We start from the raw sequence: 21897 nt of genomic DNA on the forward strand, positions 1-21897 counted from the left end.
CCTTAGCCAAGGGGATGGGACTTGATGGGGGCGAAGTGGCCCCCGGCTCCGAAGTGGGTGGGTGGCGGTGGCTCCTTCCGAAAGGTGAAGTGCATGAGAGTGAAAGAGGAACAAAAGAGGAGCGGCAGAGGTGCCTCGCATCCCCCCCTCTTTCTCCCCAGACCCAGGCTGGGAAGGGGGTGCAGAAGTGGCAGGGAGACGACGAGGGCATTTCACAGGGAAGGGGGGTGCTGCGGCGTCCTGCCCCACCAGGGAGCCCACCCCTCATTCTTGACACTTCTCCGGGGACGCTTGGTCGGGGGCAGGGAACGGGGGGTGCATGGCCGGGGGCGCTTTGCTGCAGCAAGGAGCTGGGGCGGCCGGAGGGAGGTGGGTCGCGGGCGGGGACCACCACCCCACACTGTCTGGCGCATGGGGTTCCAGCGAGGCAGGAGGCGCGCGGGCAGCGGAGGCAGGAAGGACTTTTCCCACCCAGATCGGGCTGCAGCAGCGGGATATACCGGTTGAATGTGCGGCTTGTGTGTGTGTGTGTGTGTGTGTGTGTGTGCCGTGCCTCGCCTCCTGCAAAAGGGCCTGTTCAGATCGGCGCGCAGCAGCAGCAGCGGCCGCAACAAGGAAGGTTTCTAAAAAAATCCTGATTTTAATGTGTTCCCCACCCCCTCCTCCTCTTGTCTCCCATTTGCAGCTTCTGGACTTTGTGGTGCTCGCGCGCGTGGCGCCGTGTGTGTGTGAGTGTGCCCGTGCCCGTGCCCGTGTGTGTCTCGCTCTATAGAAATATAATCCTGAGCTCCCCAATTCCGCCATTTTGGGCAAACTTTGCACACGCACGCACACACAACACACACACACCAGGCGCGCAGAGAGAGAGAGAGAGAGGCGCTCCTGGCAGCAGTTTGCGCTAGCAGCGCTCCATTCGCGTGCATGCTTTTTCCACGCACGGGGTGTAAGCCTGGGGATCGGGGCCGTCTTCGCGGGAGGAGGAGGGCGCAAGGGAAACCTGGGCAGTAGTAGTAGTACTACTACTAGTAGTACTAATACTACTACTAGTAGTGGTGGTAGTAGTAGTAGCAACCTCCCCCCCCGTGGGAGGCTGGCGCGGGGATTTGTTTATGCGTGTGCTTGTTGGGGAGGGGTCTTCACGGATCTCCCGAAGATGCAGCACCGCAATCCTGCTGGCTAGCGACAGATAGGTGTTGCCCATCGTGTGCAACTTTCCTGCCCGTCTGCCTATAGATTCTGCGCTTCCTGTACCAGTGATGAGCCGTGTGGGCACACTTGTTCTGCGGAGGGAGGCACTGGGAGACGCTCCTCTCATGAGTGCGTTGTGTGTGTACTCAGGGCTGCTGCGTAGTCCCTCGAGACAGGACACAGGGAAAATAATTGGGGGGGTAGGGGCTCTCTCCATGCCCCCCCCCAGACATAAATAAGTGTGGCAAGGGAAAAGTTTGGAAGGAGCCAACCCTCTCCAAAGGAGACCCCTTCACTGGGAGACGCTCCTCCACATCCCGTGTGTGTGTGCTCCTCTCAATCTCAACAGTGTGTGAACTCAGGCCTGCTGCGTTGACCCTAGAGACAGGGCACAGGGGAAATAATGTGGCTTAGGGGCTCTCTTCAAGCTCCCCCCCCGCCACACACACACACACACACACACACACACAGACAAGTGTGTGGCAAGGGAAAAGTTTGGAAGGAGCCAGACCTCTCCAAAGGGGACCCCCCTTTGGAAGTGGCTGCTGAGGGTGTGTGCCTGAACTGGAGCCAATCCTGTCTACTCAGAAGTAAGTCTCATGGTAGTCCAGGGGGGGCTTCCTCCCAAGCAAGTGTGTGGCTGGGATTGCAGCCTGAGCAGCCCAAAGAGCAAGGGCGGCGGTTTCTCCCCACAAGAGGTGAGGCAAAGATACGACTGAATGGGGGGAGGATGAATCCAGGCTCATTTGTGTCCTTGGGAAAGAAAACAGCCGCAGCCTGTTCCTGGGGGTGGGAGGAAGGGAAGAGCTGGGCTGAAACTGCCTCGCCTTCCCCGTTTGCGACGCAGCCTCCCTAAGAAGAACGGGACCCGATTGCAAACAAGGCTCTCGCTCTCCTTATGCAACTTCCTCCGTCCAAAGCCCGGCTTCTCCTACTGCCCGTCGCCTCCACGCACGCACCTTCTGCCCGTCCTGTGTACAACCATCTTAAAGCCCAATCCTATTCTTGTCTACTCAGAAGTAAGTCCCTTTAGAGTCAATGGGGCTTACTCCCAGGAAAGTGTGGATAGGATTGGGCTGTGAGGCTAAAGTCCTACCCACGCTTTCCTGGGAGGAAGCCCCTTGACTAGAGTAGGACTGACTTCTGAGTAGACGTGCATGGGCTTGGGCTCGCAATGCCCTACTACCACAGGGCATTTCCCTTGGCAGAAAGTGGAGGCGGGCGGAAAGGTGGTGTGAAACCTTCCCCGGCAAAACAGATCCACGCCACTTTTCGTTTACACTGTAGTGAGAGTGAGGAAGCCAACTACAAGGTTTGGTGGGGAAACCCCCTTAGTAGCCTGAAACAGTGTGGACTGTTTGACTGTACTTCGAGTATTGTGTACTGGGCGAGTTGCATAGCAAGCATCTCAACTCTTTCCCCCCCTTCCCCACCACCGTGCATTTTAATTTCAACACAGGTTTTTCTTTGGGGTGGGGGTGGGGGTGGGGGAAATATGGATCCTGAGTAAGCAGAGTATTTCTCCAGAAAAGTTTCAAGTGCAGCAAAAAGAGACTCCAAAACTGGCCAAGGAGGGACCCCTACTGGTGGAAAGAAGGTATCCACCCTAGGGAAAGAAGTTCAAACGCTGGCCTTCCAAGTTTTGTAGTGTAACTTGTTTCTTAGGATTTGGCAAGACAGATCATACCAAGGCAACGATTTAGAACAGGGGTGTCGAAAACTCATTTCATACAGAGGGCCAAAGTTTGCATTCATAGTGCCTGCTGAGGGCCAGAAGTGACATCATTAAGCAGAAAGTGACATCATTAAAGCAGATGATGGCCAGAAATAAGCACTTTGTTCTCACATAGAAACTCATGAAGTGCAAATGACAAGGGAAAATAAATGACAGAAGAGAAGGAGACTCTTGTTCAGATTATCAAGATGTGAGAGAGCCCAATTATCATGCTGGGAGAGCCTTATTATAACAGAGACCAGATAAATTGTTTCTGGGGGCCACATTTGGCTTGCAGGCCTTATGTTTGACACGCCAGATTTAGAGGGCATATTGATTTTGTTTAGAAATCAAATTAGAAATCTCTCCCTCCTTTTGTCAACCTGACCATTTCTGATATTACAGTACATTCTGGTGTATATCAAGTGTAGCATATTAAATGAAAAATATTTGTTAGGAATGTTGTAAAGAGATGAAATTTTCCGATTGAATTAATAGCATGTTAAAAAAATATATAATAGTTGCAAGCAGCTACGGATCCTATTTGATGTTATTTTTCTTGCTGTCTTCTACCTTGATTTCACAATAGCATTAGATCAGCCAGTTTCACTTTCCTTTATGGTACATTCCTGCTGATACAGGAAAATGGTAAATAGCAGTAGATTGTGCTTAAATAAGACGTTTACTTAAAAAGTGTCATTATAAGTAAGACTGCAAGCCTAAACAAACTTATTGAGAAGTTGGTCCCATTGAGTTCAATGAGACTTATGAATCATACTTAGGATTGCACTTTACAGGTTTTTGCTATTTTGCTGATGTGATATATTTTATTAGAGCAGGGATGTCAAACATAAGGCCCGCAGGCCTTTTCTAAGCAATTTTTCCAGCCCCCTTTATTATTGGGCTCTCCCAGCATGATAATTGTGCTCTGTCATATCTTGAAAACATGAGCAAGATTTGCACATTTTCTCTTGTCATTTGCAGGTTATGTTTCTATGTGAGAACAAAGTGTTTATTTCTGACCATCATCTGCTTAATGATGTCACTTCTGGCCCTCAGCAGACAGCATGAATGCTGACCAGCCCTCTGTATGAAACAAGTTTGACACCCCTATAATAGAGTATCTTCTGAAGAAATATTTATTGGTTTGTTATCACATTTATTTAACACGAGCATCTGTAATCCATAAGATGATTGGAGGGCCTGTGGAAATTGAATACAAAATACCCAGTGTTCAGCTATTTCAACCACTGTGCTATGGCACATTGGTGTGCTGAAAATGGTCTGCAGGTGTGCCATAGGAGTTCGGGGGAGGGCCATTTGTTAGTTGGGGGATGTGAGCTCCCAGCTGCCAGTGCGGTGTACTTCATCAATTGTCAAAAAACTGTGCCTTGACAATTTTAGCACCTTGTCAGTGTGCTGTGAGATGAAACAGGTTGAAAATCACTGAGTTATTTGATTAGAATATACAGGTGTACTTTATTTTATTTTATTAATTTTGTGGATATAGGAAGTCTCTCTCACAGAGAGAATGTAATGTGATTTTTGAATATGTTTGAATATGTTCCTGGTGTAATCTGACCATATAAACAAGATTCCATCTACAGGTTGAGCATCCCTTACCGAAGTGCTTGGGACAAGAAAGTGTCTGGATTTTGGATTTCCCTGGATTTTGGAATAATTGCATAAATATAATAAGAAATTCTTCCTTTTGCTTTCTTCACTGTTACCCATTTGGGTGTCTGCTGGCCTCTTTGACATTTTTCAACAATGTCTGTATAGGTGCACACTACAGAGCAGAAAATAGAACTTACAGCCTGTACCTGCATTTACATGGGACTGAGTACAAGAAGTACAAGTACTTCTAGTGTTCATGCTACAGAAAATTTAAAAAAAAAGTATTGGACAAAAAATGTTTGGATTTTGGAATAGTCCAGATTTCAGATTCTGGATAAGGGGTAATCTACCTGTACTAGCCTTTATGTTGGAACAACAGGCAGCCCCTTCCTATTTCTAGCCAACCCATAGAAAGCAGCACTGTTGATGGAGCATGGGCCCGGGAGTGGTAAATACTGTAAAAATCTTTTTTACTTACCTCTCTGTAGGACTTCAAGGGAATTATTCAGCTGTCTTAAGTCTGAAGAGCCTCAGGGAATTTGTTGAACTGGGAAAAGGGGGACAGGATTTTAGAAGGCACTTCTGAGATCCTTCTCCACCTGCACCAAACCATCCCTGGCCTGGTCCCTGCCCCTGAACTGCCCGTGATCTTCTCCTGAACCACCCCTGCTGCCAACCTGCCCTTTCTATCATGGGCTTGGTGGCCTGCTGCTTCTGGCATGGGGCTTCTCTGTTCCCACTCTGTTAGCAAGGCACCTGCTATTGGAGCAGCTCACCTAATGGTGGGCAAAGCTTTATGCTATAGATCAGGGTCTCCAAACCCCGGCCCGGGGGCCAGATGCGGCCTGCAGTTAGTCTCTATCCGGCCTGTGACCAGCCTCTTGTCCCCTGAAAGCCTCTGGCCCATTTGACTGAACATGACCAGAGCTGTGCTCCGATTGCATCTGGAGGGTGTTCTGAGGGCCGGCAAGGCTGAGTGAATGAGCCCACTCATTCATTTATTCATTAATCTAAGCTCCATCTCTAATTTATTTATTTAAATTTTACATTTAAATTTTTTTCCGGCCCTCAGCACTGCGCCAGATATTTCATGTGGCCCTCTGGCTAAAACGTTTGGAGACCCCTACTATAGATAATGAGATCCATAAGTGTAAGACCACAATAGGATTGGGCCATAAGTTTATGACTGTCATGTTTTGGCTAGAGTCTGAGACAAGCCACAGCAGATTAGTCAATTTCTGGTATGGGCAGAAAATGGGCAGCTGAGAGCACAGTCAAGAGATACAGTCATGGTCAAGATAAGCCAAACTCAGGTACTTGATTAATGTAACAAAGAAATAGAGGAACAGTTTTCAAACTTTTTCATCTAAGAACATAAGAACATAAGAACAGCCCCACTGGATCAGGCCATAGGCCCATCTAGTCCAGCTTCCTGTATCTCACAGCAGCCCACCAAATGCCCCAGGGAGCACACCAGATAACAAGAGACCTCATCCTGGTGCTCTCCCCTACATCTGGCATTCTGACTTAACCCATTCCTAAAATCAGGAGGTTGCGCATACACATCATGGCTTGTACCCCATAATGGATTTTTCCTCCAGAAACTTGTCCAATCCCCTTTTAAAGGCGTCTAGGCTAGACGCCAGCACCACATCCTGTGGCAAGGAGTTCCACAGACCGACCACGCGCTGAGTAAAGAAATATTTTCTTTTGTCTGTCCTAACCCGCCCAACACTCAATTTTAGTGGATGTCCCCTGGTTCTGGTATTATGTGAGAGTGTAAAGAGCATCTCCCTATCCACTCTGTCCATCCCCTGCATAATTTTGTATGTCTCAATCATGTCCCCCCTCAAGCGTCTCTTTTCTAGGCTGAAGAGGCCCAAACGCCGTAGCCTTTCCTCATAAGGAAGGTGCCCCAGCCCTGTAATCATCTTAGTCGCTCTCTTTTGCACCTTTTCCATTTCCACTATGTCTTTTTTGAGATGTGGCGACCAGAACTGGACACAATACTCCAGGTGTGGCCTTACCATAGATTTGTACAACGGCATTATAATACTAACCGTTTTGTTCTCAATACCCTTCCTAATGATCCCAAGCATAGAATTGGCCTTCTTCACTGCCACCGCACATTGGGTCGACACTTTCATCGACCTGTCCACCACCACCCCAAGATCTCTCTCCTGATCTGTCACAGACAGCTCAGAACCAATCAGCCTATATCTAAAGTTTTGATTTTTTGCCCCAATGTGCATGACTTTACACTTACTGACATTGAAGCGCATCTGCCATTTTGCTGCCCATTCTGCCAGTCTGGAGAGATCCTTCTGGAGCTCCTCACAATCACTTCTGGTCTTTACCACTCGGAAAAGTTTGGTGTCATCTGCAAACTTAGCCACTTCACTGCTCAACCCTGTCTCCAGGTCATTTATGAAGAGGTTGAAAAGCACCGGTCCCAGGACAGATCCTTGGGGCACACCGCTTTTCACCTCTCTCCACTGTGAAAATTGCCCATTGACACCCACTCTCTGCTTCCTGGCCTCCAACCAGTTCTCAATCCACGAGAGGACCTGTCCTCTAATTCCCTGACTGTGGAGTTTTTTCAGTAGCCTTTGGTGACGGACCGTGTCAAACGCCTTCTGAAAGTCCAGATATATAATGTCCATGGGTTCTCCCGCATCCACATGCCTGTTGACCTTTTCAAAGAATTCTATAAGGTTTGTGAGGCAAGACTTACCCTTACAGAAGCCATGCTGACTCTCCCTCAGCAAGGCCTGTTCGTCTATGTGTTTTGAGATCCTATCTTTGATGAGGCATTCCACCATCTTACCCGGTATAGATGTTAGGCTGACCGGCCTATAGTTTCCCGGGTCCCCCCTCTTTCCCTTTTTAAAAATAGGCGTGACATTTGCTATCCTCCAATCTTCTGGTACCGTGGCCGTTTTGAGGGACAAGTTGCATACCTTAGTCAAGAGATCTGCAACTTCATTCTTCAATTCCTTAATAACCCTTGGGTGTATGCCATCAGGGCCCGGTGACTTATTGATCTTTAATTTATCAATGAGGTCTGAAACATCTTCTCTTTTAACCTCTATCTGACTTAACTCCTCGGTTAGGAGGGGCCGTTCGGGCAGCGGTATCTGCCCGAGGTCTTCTGCCGTGAAGACAGATGCAAAGAACTCATTTAATTTCTCTGCCATCTCTAAGTCTCCTTTTATCTCCCCTTTCCCTCCCTCACCATCCAGAGGGCCAACCGCTTCTCTGGCGGGTTTCCTGCTTCTAACATATTTGAAGAAGCTTTTATTATTCCCCTTAATGTTGCTGGCTATGCGTTCCTCATAGTCTCGCTTGGCCTCCCCTATCACCTTCTTACATTTCTTTTGCCACAGTTTATGTTCCTTTTTATTCTCTTCATTAGGGCAAGACTTCCATTTACGGAAGGAAGCTTCCTTGCCCTTCACAGCCTCTCTAACTTGGCTGGTTAGCCATGCGGGCACCCTCCTGGATTTAGTGGAACCCTTCTTTCTTTGCGGTATACACCTCTGCTGGGCCTCTATTACTGTTGTTTTAAGCAGCCTCCATGCACTCTGGAGAGACTGGACTCTTTTTACCCTCCCTTTCAACCTCCTTCTAACCAGCCTCCTCATTTGAGGGAAGTCCGCCCGTCGGAAGTCAAGGGTTTTTGTTAGAGATTTGCCTGGTATTCTTCCCCCAACGTGCACGTCAAAACGGATCGCAGCATGATCACTGTTCCCCAATGGCTCAGTAACGTTTACATCTCTAACCAGGTCCTGCGTACCACACAAAATTAAATCCAGAGTCACCTGTCCTCTGGTGGGCTCTGTGACTAGCTGATCTAAGCCACAGTCATTTAGCACGTCAAGAAATCCGGTTTCCTTATCGTGACCAGAACACAAATTGACCCAGTCAATATGAGGATAATTGAAGTCCCCCATGATTACAACCCTGTCCTTCCTTGTCACCTCCCTGATCTGTTTCCTCATTTCAAGGTCCCCATCAGATTTCTGGTCTGGAGGACGATAGCACACCCCCAGTATTACATCGCTGCTCAAGCCTGGTAATTTAACCCACAGAGATTCTACGGTGGAGTCGGACCCACCTTCAATCTCTACTTTGCTGGATTCTATCCCTTCCTTAACATAAAGGGCCACCCCACCTCCAACACGCCCCTGCCTGTCCCTCCTGTAGAGTTTATAGCCCGGGATTGCGGTATCCCACTGATTCTCCGCATTCCACCAGGTTTCCGTTATGCCCACTATGTCAATATTTTCCCTTGTCACCAGACATTCCAGTTCTCCCACCTTTGCTCGTAGACTTCGGGCATTCGCATAAAAGCATTTATACACGGAATGCCCCAGGACGGGCTGCTTATTCGCTCCTTTGTCCCCGCATCCTCTCATTGTGCCAAACTGTCTATCACATCCCATCTCCCTACCTTTCCCAATTTCTTCTCCTACCCTGCCTTTGTCTTGTTGTTCTCTAACCTCCCCATCCTCATCCCATAGGGATGAGGAGTCCCGGACCGGATGCCCCTCGGCTCCTGTCGGCCTTCCCCCAGGGATCAGTTTAAAAGCTGCTCTGCCACCTTTTTAATGTTATGCGCCAGCAGTCTGGTTCCATTCTGGTTCAAATGGAGCCCGTCCCTCTTGTACAGGCCCCGCTTGTCCCAAAACGTTCCCCAGTGCCTAACGAATCTAAACCCCTCCTCCCTACACCACCGTCTCATCCACGCATTGAGACCCCTGATCTCCGCCTGCCTAGCTGGCCCTGCACGTGGAACAGGTAGCACTTCAGAGAACGCTACCTTTGAGGTCCTGGCTTTCAGCTTCCTGCCTAAAAGCCTAAATTTGGCCTCCAGGACCTCCCAGCTACACTTGCCCACGTCGTTGGTGCCGACATGCACCACAGCCGCTACCTCTCCCCCAGCACTGTCTACTAGCCTGTCTAGACGAGAAGTGATGTCCGCAACCTTCGCACCAGGCAGGCAAGTCACCATGCGGTCCTCACATCCGTCGCAAACCCCCCTCTCTATGTTTCTAATAATTGAATCCCCCACTACAAGAAGCCCCCGACCCCCCTCCCGCCAAGGAGTATCCCGAGTGCGCTCGGATACGGGCCCATCCCCTGGAGAAGGGATCCCCCCTAGGGGATTGTTTCCCTCCTCTCCAGGATGACGTCCTCCAGTCCCGAGACTTCCCACCCGGGCAGCCGAGGAGCTGCACGCCTGAGGTTGGGACGAAGCCTGATCGTCCCCAGAAGTCTCCCCACGGTCCTCCTCTGGCTGCATCTCATGGTACATTGGCAAGACACTAAAATTTTCAAGGCACACCATCAAGTTTTTGACAAGGCACAGCATGCTGCCAGTGGGGGATTCACATCCCCCACTGGCCCTATTATTAAATGACCTTCTCCCAAATTTCTTGCACACCTGTGGACCACTCACAGCACACCAATGTGCAAAGGCACAGTGGTTAAAAATGGCTGAAATAGAGGTCTACAGGCTGAAGGTGTGGCTAAAATGTTCCAGGGTTGAGTACCAGGTGAGGCAGCTGAAGTATAGAGCTAGAAAATACAGATAAAGGTAAGGTTGCATTTACATATTGGAGGAGGTGAGGCAGGATGAGAGAGTGCTGCTGCTTAGATTGCACAGATTGCTTTGAGCTTGGAGGCAAAGGTGTTAAAAAGGCCCTGGTGTTCCTAAACACCTACCTTTTCACTTGAGTGTACATGTACTTGAAGTGGTCCTTCATGCAAGCAAGCTTTGTCTATCTAAAAATCATTGTCTTCAGCAAGAATGCCATCCTTCGAAGCTTACCCTGCAAATGGGTTTTCTTTGTAAAATACATTCGTGCATGCTTCCTAGAATTGGTGTGCTATGTGTATGTGTACTCAATTTTGAATTGTGTTGCTTTGTCTGCAGTTCCGGGTATCATAGGTATGTTGGAGGAAAAGGGGGCCTTTAATTAAATGCATCCCAAAACTTGTAAGTTTATTATTTCCATGATGTCATGTTGACTTCTTTGGGTTTACTGCATAACTGTAGGAGGAGATATTCCTTACAGCAGTGTTTCTCAAACTGTGGCTAGGGACCCACTAGGTGGGTTGCAAGCCAATTTCAGGTGGGTCCCCATTCATTTCAGTATTTGATTTTTAATATATTACACTTGATGTTAACATGGTATGTGATTGCATTTGGGGAAATGTTACAGACCTGTACTTTTAAAAAGTTACTATGTATATGCTTTTAACAATGGTAGTCAATGGGGCTTACTCCTGTGTAAGTATGGGTAGGATTGCAGCTTAGGATTGTTCAAAATTCTCCTGCTTGATGATGACACTTCTGGTCATGACATCACTTCAAGTAGATCTTGACAGATTCTCATACTAAAAAGTGGGTCCCAATGCTAAATGTGTGAGAACCACTGCCTTATAGTTGTAGGGGAAAAATATTACTACATGGTAGATATAATATAGGGGGATTTTTCTTTCTTTTGTGTTTTATTGGTTGCATCTTAGTTCATCTTAGCTGTTGACAGTGCCAGGGGTATTGACAGTTTCTGATACACATTGTATCTTCAATTGCTTACTATAGTACAGTATACTGCTGAATGAATCAAACAAATGATATGAAGATAGCTTGTTTACATCTTGTTTGACCTATCATTTGGGAAGTTTAGGATTGTATTTAATCTGTGCTTATAGCAGAGCAATCATATTAAAGTCAGCTTCATATAATTATTTTTATTCTGAATTGTACATTCAAAGTTCTGATCATTTTTAGGAAAAATACATAGTGTTCTTTAAAGGTTGGATACTTAAGCAGTTATTGAATTTAATTGAGCAGGCTTCTTATTGTAGGTTGACAAAATGGTTTTCTGATTGATAGTAAGAATTTATTCCTATTAAAGCATCTGTTTTATGCTATCAGGTATTAGTGTGAATAGAGGCATTGCAATAGAGGCATTGCAATGGTTATTGAAGGCATGAAAAGGATACGCGATATTGTATCTCATTTAACATTTCAGGAACAGGGTAATCAACTAGAGAGCAAATCTGCGAGCAGTGCAGTAATTCAGGAAATGAAATGTTTCAAAACAAAATCATGCTTAAATTAAAATGATCCTTAAAACAATTATTTGGGAGCATGTGTAGGGTAAAGTGATTGTTAGAATTGGTATAAAGCAGTGTTTCTCAACCAGTGGTACTTGAGGTGGATACTTGCAGGACCTTCTAGATCCCTGCCTCCTGGCAGCAAGACCAGCAATACAATGCGACAAGCAGCAATAGGAGGCTCAGCTTGGTGGGCAGAGCTCCAGCATGTGGTTTTCACACGCTCGAAAAAGCCCTAGCTTCTACCCTGAGCCACTTATTGGAGTTTTCATGTTGCATCTGACCTCCCAATACGGAAGTAACTGATAACATCATTGCCAGTTACTTTCGCTGCAAGTTGCAACAGGTGGACCACATGGTGTAATACGGCAGGTGACAAACATTGAGAAATGCTGGTGTAAAGAAAGGATAGGATTGAACTGAATGTCATACCTGTGTGATATCAAGGTGGGTCAGTTACTAATCAGATGTGATCCCCTTGGAAGAATGTTTAAATTCCCATTGGAAATGCCACTCTGTCCCCCATGTCACAACTCCATAGATGATTTGTATCTTGATTTTTAAAAAAGTTTCTTATGGGACTGTTAATAACCTGCTTTCTGATTGAAAAATCTCTTTGAGGGTGTCTGTCAATTACCTGTGGCTAATTTACTGTGTTTCTATACTAAGTTGAAGTTTGCTTGATTAAACTGCTTTACACTGAACATTTATTGGAGTCAGTATTAGTACAGTAGAGACCCCTGTTCGGCTTTTTCACAAAGTAGAACAAATTTCCTATTGTATCATTAAGTGCTACAAAAGTATGTTTATGTAGATATTTTGGATTGTGATTCAAATATTGTTGTAATCCTGTGTATTATGAGTGGGTTTATCTTTTGAAGTTCATTCCTTTGCTCCAGTTGTCTTTTGTCGTAGATTTAAACAAATTAAAAGGACAATATAAGAAGTTAACCGATAATGCTGTAGGTAAATCCCCAGGGTAACATGAGCTTACATGATGTAAGCCTGCATGTTGAAAAACGAAAATATTAATAGCATGTACCAGTTGGGAGAACTTTTCAAAGACAAAATGTGCTGTAGGCACTGAGAGCCAAAATTGTTCTGCAATAGAATAGAGTAGCCTGCAATGTAGACCATCTCTGAACTGCAGCAATTTATTTGTGAGTTACAGCTTGCCTCTTGGCTAAACATGGACCAATAACATTATACTTGCAGCATGATTCTGTACAGGGGTAGTCAAATAAGTATTATTGAGTTGAATGGGACAGATACCCACTAAGTACTGTAGGATAATATTGCAGTAGATTTCAGGCCATATTGAATGCTAGTTGCATGTTCACGCAGAAGTGACTCACATTGTTTGCAATGATAAACTCCTTGGCCAGGGCTCTTGAACACCCCCATGTTTGGCACTTACCTGCAAAGGCAGGTGCTGAATGTAAGGAGAGTTTCTTTCCATGATTTGGAATTCTGGTTGCTCAAGGTTCTAAATCACAGAGAGAAATTATCCCATTGTTCAGTGCTTGACTCTGCTTGACTCCGCAGACAAACGCTTGATGTGGGAACATCTGAAAGTTGGCTAGGGAGCACACTGGCATGGGCACACCTAGCCAGCAGTGACAGGACCATTACAGCTTGGACAGTTGTGTTCCAGTCAAATGTGTCCCAGTATTGCACATTTGCATCCCAGACATTTGTGTTCCAATATATGTATATTTATATGAGATGTCCTTTTTTATTTTTAAAATACAACGGTGGGATTAGGGCTGAGATAAGAAGCTAGGATATATAATGTGAAGTTAACATGGCGTAAATCTGCATGGAGCCATAAAGGCAGATTGAAGTTGGGAAGGGAGTTTGGATTTGGTGGATGCTGAGGCTGCCAAATGCCCCCCTCCCAGTGCCGATCCACCATGCTCCCTGCCCCATTGCTGCCCCATTCTGGCCATCCCACCTCTCTCCCACTCCTACATGTACATGCTGGGACTAGCGGGCATCCCAATTCTGCCGGTGTGCAGATCTGGCTGCTTGTGGCAGCAGCCAGCCTGCACACTCCGGCATGTTGCCTTTTGCAACTGTTGGAAAACTCTGTATGCTGCCAGAACCCTCATTCTGGCAGTGTATGGCCCCAATAAGATTGAGCTCTTTGATCCATGGCATTTTCAGATTAACCTAAGTCTATCAGAAATGTAACCACAGAGTGGTTTAGCTATTATAATCCATATTGATAATCATTGTAGGAAAGTATTATGGGATGAATTAGTAGGGTGAAATGACTCATTTTGAGAAAGTGTCCTAGTCTGTCATACAGTAACCGTAAGAACAGCCCCACTGGATCAGGCCATAGGCCCATCTAGTCTAGCTTCCTGTATCTCACAGTAGCCCACCAAATGTCCCAGGGAGCACACCAGATAACAAGAGACCTGCATCTTGGTGTTCTCCCTTGCATTGGCATTCTGACATAGCCCATTTCTAAAATCAGGAGGTTGCACATACACATCATGGCTTGTAACCCGTAAAGGATTTTTCCTCCAGAAACTTGTCCAATCCCCTTTTAAAGGCATCCAGGCCAGATGCCGTCACCACATCCTGCGGCAGGGAGTTCCACAGACTGACCACACGCTGAGTAAAGAAATATTTTCTTTTGTCTGTCCTAACCCTCCCAACATTCAATTTTAGTTGATGTCCCCTGGTTCTGGTGTTATGTGACAGTGTAAAGAGCATCTCCCTATCCACTCTGTCCATCCCCTGCATAATTTTGTATGTCTCAATCATGTTCCCCCTCAGGCGTCTCTTTTCTAGGCTGAAGAGGCCCAAACGCCGTAGTCTTTCCTCATAAGGAAGATGCCCCAGCTCAGTAATCATCTTAGACACTCTCTTTTGCACCTTTTCCATTTCCACTATGTCCTTTTTGAGATGTGGCAACCAGAACTGGACACAATACTCCAGGTGTGGCCTTACCATAGATTTGTACAACGGCATTATAATATTAGCCGTTTTGTTCTCAATACCTTTTCTAATGATCCCAAGCATAGAATTGGCCTTCTTCACTGCCACCGCACATTGGGTCGACACTTTCATCAACCTGTCCACCACCACACCAAGATCTCTCTCCTGATCTGTCACAGACAGCTCAGAATCCATTAGCCGATATGTGAAGTTTGACTTTTTGCCCCAATGTGCATGACTTTACACTTACTTACATTGAAATGCATCTGCCATTTTGCTGCCCATTCTACCAGTTTGGAGAGATCCTTCTGGAGCTCCTCACAATCATGTCTGGTCTTCACCACTTGGAAAAGTTTGGTGTCGCCTGCAAACATTGACCCCTCACTGCTCACCCCTGTCTCCAGGTCATTTATGAAGAGGTTGAAAAGCACCGGTCCCAGGACAGATCCTTGGGGCACACCGCTTTTCACCTCTCTCCACTGTGAAAATTGCCCATTGACACCCACTCTGTTTCCTGGCCTTCAACCAGTTCTCAATCCAGGAGAGGACCTGTCCTCTAATTCCCTGAGTTTTTTCAGTAGTCTTTGGTGAGGGACCGTGTCAAATACCTTCTGAAAGTCCAGATATATAATGTTCACGGGTTCTCCCGCATCCATATGCATGTTGACATTTTCAAAGAATTCTAAAAGGTTTGTGAGGCAAGACTTACCCTTACAGAAGCCATGCTGATTCTCCCTCAGCAAGGCTTGTTCCTCTATGTGTTTTGAGATTCTATCTTTGATGAGGCATTCCACCATTTTATCCGGTATAGATGTTAGGCTGACCGGCCTATAGTTTCCCGGGTCCCCCCTCTTTCCCTTTTTAAAGATTGGTATGACATTTGCTATCCTCCAATCCTCTGGCACCGTGGCCGTTTTGAGAGACAAGTTGCATATTTTAGTCAAGAGATCAGCAACTTCATTCTTCAATTCCTTAATAACTCTTGTGTGGATGCCATCCGGGCCCGGTGACTTATTGATCTTTAATTTAAAAATGAGGTCTGAAACATCTTCTCTTTCAACTTCTATCTGACTTAATAGAGACAGATAATAATAACCATCTTAATAACTTAAAAACTATCAATGTTATCTGATGGTATGAGCTTAGACATCCAAGTCCTCTGCCAGAAAATAATATTTGATGACTCACAGCTGAGCATATAACTGTTTTGTTGAAATAATTTTTTTTAGGTATATTTAGAAATGTCGCAAATGCTGCTGTTTGATATGTGTTGGCTATTTCACCACTTGATGCAGCCATCATATAATGTATATGACATCACCCTCAGGTATGCTTATTCTTGGGGAATTGCTCCTATTGATGTCAGCAAGCTCTGAATCAAGCTCTTAGAACTTAAATTACATGTTCTGAAGTATTCAAAGCTCTATGTTATAAACTTGAGAGTCCACAATACTTATTCCACCTTCACATAAACTGCTATCAAACTGCCTCTTTATAATCTTTTCACAGTTGTTCATAAATCAGCAAGGAATATGTGAAGTGCATAGTTCTGCAAGCAGTGCGTTAACAATTCAAAGGTCAAAATACATGACCTACTAACAGATTTCGTGAGTTTATACAAAGCTGTAGTTATCTTTTGCAATCCTACACATTCCATTGGCTATACCAGCTCAAATGTAAAATTACAACCATATTATATAGTTATAGCTTTACAAGTTCTATAGTCTTCTTATATTTTTGTTTTTTTGCTATTTATGGATACATCTTTCATTATCTAGTTTCTCTTCTTACTACTTTTGTAGAGAATGCTAAATCTCTGAGTTTCATCTTCTGTTTTCAAGTCTACAAAAAAAGAGAAAAATTTTGTCAGATAAATTGGGCTCTGAGAGAAGATTCCAGTGAAGGCTAGTAGAGGCAATTATTTCCCTGACAATGTGTTAATTTAAGAAAAAAGTCAGGTATTATATGTTTCGGTCTGTTCCATATAGTCTGTTCCCCTCCCAGCACTTCCATTATTCTACATAAGAATAGCCAACTGTATATGGCCAATTTTTGTAGGCAGAGACTGTGGCAGTTGCTTATCAGAAAGGAATATATGTGATTTACAGCCCAATCCTGAACTGAACAGTGCGCAGGGTTGCCATGGCACAAAAAATGATTGACGCAATATCCTACGCGCAGCAGGCAATTGGTGGTGTCTCCTCGGAGGAAGGGAAGTAGCCTCGCAATGCGAGGCTCTTTAGCTGGCACAGAATCAAGGAATCCCATGTTGAGCTGTGTGACCTGACACCTGGCTCTGGATCCTGTGGAACGGAGCTCTGCTGGTTTCGTCCCCTCCTGTCCCACTCCCTCCCCCTACTACGCCTTCCCGTGCCCTCTGCCCGCCCTGGAACGCCTACTCCCCTGCCTCGTCTTATCTCTTTGTCTCCTGGTGCTTCACACGGAGCACCTAGTGGCCGATCGCTGGCCTCCCACTGGCGCTGTCCCAGCGCAGGCTCACTCCTGGCCACCTCCAGCACTCAACCAGCACTAACCCCCGCAAGCATGCTTTACGGCACATTTGTGACAGGGCATGGCAGCAGTGAGCCAGCACGCACTACTTAGGATTAGGCTCATAATTGTTTTACGTTATTTATCCTGGAAGATATTATTATCCCCCATATTGCAGATAGGAGAGCAGCTAGATGAAGGTCACTTTGTGAATTGATGGCAGAGATTAGATGCAAATCAGGGACTTGCTGATTCATATTTCAGTCTCTTGGCCACTGTTTCATCAGCTCTTTGTCACAAACAATAAAACCTCCTCATTGAATGGATAGATTTCTTTTACATTAATTAGGTTGCAATCCAACACTTAACTGGGAATTAGTCCCATTAGGTTTTACTTCTAGGTCTTACTTCTGAGTAGACTTGTATAGGATTGTTCTGTTTACCAAATGGCATTAGTATAAAGTAGTGATTTTCAGCCATTGTGCTGCAGCACATTAGTGTGCTGTGAATGGTCTGCAGGTGAGCTGTGGGAGTTTGGGAGAGGGTCATTTTTATAGTGCCTTTGGGGGATGTGAGTTCCTCACCAGCTGTGCAGTGTGCCTTGTCAATTGTCTAAGAATGGATGGTGTACATTGACAATTTTAGTGCTTCGTCAGTGTTCTGTTTGGATGAAAAAGGTTCAAAATTGCTGGTATAAAGAGTTGCTGAGTAGGGTTAGGAGCTGCCTCCACCGCCCAAGAAAAAGGTAACATTAGCCTGTAGCTGCAGTTGAATAGGTGAAGAAACAACACTTCTAGGTTGTTTTAAAGCCTCTTTTATCCCTGTAGCAGAAGTGATTAAAACGCAACGAAGAGGAAGCTTACAGGCTGGTTTAACACAACTGGTGTTCTAAAGAAGAGGGCATCTTATGATTGCTTGGAAACTTCTTTACAGAATGTAGCAGGCAATTGGTTTTAGCTGTTCTCATAGGCCATATTATATACTGTGGTCTTAGGACAAAGTAAATGCTTATGTACAAAATGAGTGTTTTGTACAGACTGCATTGTGATGTGGATCTTGTGTCAAGAATGAATTTTAATATTCTCACATGTCAACCCCATCCATTGAAATACTTTGTTTGAGATGATGTCAAGAAGGTACAGAATCCAGGTTATCAGCAAACTGTTTTGTTAAAGTCTTTCTCCTGGGAATCTTCCTCCTTGGCTAGTTGTTTTTTTTTTTTTTAACATCCTATGTGATAGAGGGTGTTGTATAGTCTCATTACAGAGATTTAATGTTAAAATGAAGGTAGAAATTAGGTTAGACTACGTACTTGGTTTTGAAATTTGGGAAACATTCACTTTATGCTATAATCATTGTCAGTTCTTGAGTGTGGCAGGAAAAAAAATGAGCATTTGCTGGACAGATTTGTGGATGGTGGTGGTGCTGGCATACAGAATTGGATAAGATGAACTGTATTGATTGGCTGTACAGCTGATATTACCCCTGGGGGCTGGGGATAAGAATAGGCCCTCAGTTTGGCTGTACTTGTCGTAAGAGGCAACTAAACAGCCACCAGGTAGATGGGACTCGTCAGCCTGGGAAGGCAGCTCATCTGAGAGAAGGAAAACTCTGATCCCAAACCTCCACTGCCTTGTGGCTACATCCAGTTATGGAAAAGGCTTCAGGAGTCAACCTCAAGGCAAAATCCGGAGCCGGAGTCCCTGAGGCAGTTCATGGCTGAACACAGTCACGTTCTGGCAACTCCTGCGACGCCGCTGGAACCAACCGTATTGGTCTCTGCCTTTCCATTGGACCATTTCAGCGACGTGGAGAGGGGGGATTTGCTGCATGGGTAACAGCCTATCCTCCATACCTACTTTACCCAGGCTTCGCGCACTGGAGGGGACACTCTGTTCCAGAACCACCATTCAGAGCGTGACACCATAGTCTTCCGAGACTGAAGGATGCCAACAACAGCTGATATGCATTGACTCTCCCTGTTTAGGCTTCATTCTTCTGGCTTGCCTAACTTGAAAGTTCAGGTCCAGAATTTTAGAATTCCTGGCTATACAAGGAAGGTAAAGGAAAAGAGACAGTAGCTATTAGTCTAGTAAAGATACTAGGTATTTTCATTTCTACTTCCTGCGTAGATACCTTCATGACGATAACAATTTATCTAGATAATCAGTTCAGTGCAACCTCTACTCCTATTTGGAGTGGGATAACTCCAGTCAAAGGTAATTGACTTGTGAGGGGGAAAAACAGAGTGGCCGGTTTTTTGATGAGGGCCTGTGTAGTCATTTGTCAAATGTACGACAGCAATTGAAGTGTCTTGGCTGTGGCAACTTCTGCAATTTAGAGGCTTCTTTTTCAAAATCATAGGAATTATCACCAAGATCTGTGAGTTCCTGGCTTGCACATCTGAGTAGTCCTGGCTCACAAGTGAGTAAACAATTGAAGATCGCCAAGGAAAACTTGTGTGAATGAAAAGTAGTTTTTAAGATTCTGAGGAGTTATGGGACTGCATGTTCATTTGGGATCCTCATGTTTTTTCCTCCTAGAGTGTTCATTACAGTACGATCCAAACTTGTGCTTGAGCCAACTGGGCTGGCGTGAAGGCCTGTGCCAGCTCGGTAGCACCCCATCTGATTCCAGTGCCGGGCAGCACAGGTAAGGTTGCACTGGGCAGTATGGGAGCTGGGAGAGGATGGTGGGAAGGCGTGTTGGAGGGGGTGTTTTGGGGTAGGGAGGATGGAAAAAGGGGAGAATAGGGGCAGGATCAAGGTTGAAATATATCTCCTTATTCTGAGGAGACTTCCAGCTGCCTCCTGAGCTGCACTGGATGCAGTGCAGACCATGCAGCTTGACTGCACCAGTGCAGCTTAAGTTGGGTCTATATCAGTGGTTCCAAACTCTTACAGTGGAACCTGGTAAGATCTTGTGGGGGCGGGGCAGAGGGCCAGTGTCGGCGCCTCAGTGATTATGGTGCTGCGAGGACCCAAGGGTTTTTAAACCGGGGGGGGGGGGTCATGCTAGTCTCTGGCAGGGTGTGAGAGGCTTACAGCCCCGTATTATGATCAGAGAAATTTGCAGCAGCAGGGAAGCCTGCAGAAGGGGCTCTGAGCCTCTTGCACCCTGCTGGAGACTAGTGTGACCCTGCCTAGGTAGATTTAAAAGCCCTTGGGTCCTGGAAGCACCACGATTGCTGCAGCGCCAACACTGAGACTCTTCCTTTAAGGTCCCATTCACTTCCTGTTGGAGAAAGTTTGTTTGAACTGCAGTTGTCTTACGGAACTTACTGCTCCAACTGCCCAAACAGCATACTCGCCAAACAAACTTTGTCTGTTTGCTTGTCTGTTTGGCTGCTGTGTTTTGGGAGCTTAAAGGAGCACAATCACCTGGGAAGCAGAAGTGTGATTAGGAACAAAGGAGGAACGCCTTCTTTTGAGGGCTGCTTCTTCTGCATGGCATTGCATGCATGCACACAGCAAGGTACCGGCTGGCTGAGCCTGGTGGAAAAGTTTTTCATGCAGGGGATAAAGAAGCTTGTCCCAGGACCTGACAATTCTCTCATTTCAGATGGAGATGTTGTGTGGCCCTGGTATTTAACTTCTGAGCTGTATTAAAATGTTTTCCTTCCCTCTTGTTTTTTAAAGAGTTTCAGAATAGCCCTCGTACATTCATTTCATTGTAGAAGTGGATTCCTCACTCCACTCCACACCAGTTTTTATGGCGAGATAATTTATTTTTTAACGTTTAGATCCCATCTTTCCTACCCTGAGGCTACAATCCTATACATACTTTCCTCAGAGTAAGTGAGTAGAGATGCATAGGATTGCACTGTCAGAGGACAGCCCGATCCTGAGCTCTGTGTGTCAGCTTACCACTGACGCACACAGTTGCTGGGTGAGCACCCATGCTAGCCTAGTGCTGGCCAGGTGCCTGGCCTCCGCCGTTCAGCAGTTGCATGGACTGCAGAGCAGTGGAGAGGAAAGCGGGGCGTGGGGGGAGGCAGGGAGGAAGCATTTGGGGGGGTGGGGGGAGGGCGGGGAGGAGGCATGACAGGAAGGTGGGAGGCAGGAAGAGGGCAGGTGGAGGCGTGCCAGGGGGAGGGAGGGAGGCAGGGAGGCAGGACCAGTGGGGCGATGCTCCACTGGATCCTGAGCCTCTGCATCAGGCTCGGTGCCTGACACAAAGGCTCTTACCTCACCACCGACCTGTTGGTCGGTGCTGAATCGAGTAACCCCATTGCAGGGCTCCTTCCTTTACCCGGGGGAAGGGGACAAAAGTCCCCTTCTCCCAAGGTGCCACCCGCAGCTGCCTTAGGTGTGCAGGATGCAGTGGCAGCTGTTTTCAGTGCTGCTGCAGCCGCGCAGCTCAGGATTGGGCTCTCAGTTGGCTTGCAAAAACTTTAAGACATACAGAATGATAAATTGTGTTTATTTATTTTTATTAAAGTTATTGTTATAATCAAATGTTTTACTGATATTTGCTTTTAAATTTTCACTCCACTGTTATTATGTATTAAAACAACGTGCATCCATCTTCCTCTCACTCTGAGCTTTGTTGTTTGTAACAGCTAAATATTGGAAGGGTTGATATCCTTAACGCTGCAGAGTGGATGTTGATGCTTCCCTTGATTTCTGTGCTGCTGCTACTTGTTTTAAAAATTCTTAGCAATAGCAGTATAAGAACAAACAACAGCTGAGATCCAGTGGGCTGCATGAGACCTTCTTTGCACCAGGATTTTTCAGGCTACAGCAAGTAGGGAAAATTGGCAGAACCTTTTGCGCACAGAATTGCTTTAGGTGAGCACACAGGGCTGTAGG

This window comes from Tiliqua scincoides, chromosome 1 (assembly GCF_035046505.1).
Source record: "Tiliqua scincoides isolate rTilSci1 chromosome 1, rTilSci1.hap2, whole genome shotgun sequence".
Lineage (NCBI taxonomy): Eukaryota > Metazoa > Chordata > Lepidosauria > Squamata > Scincidae > Tiliqua > Tiliqua scincoides.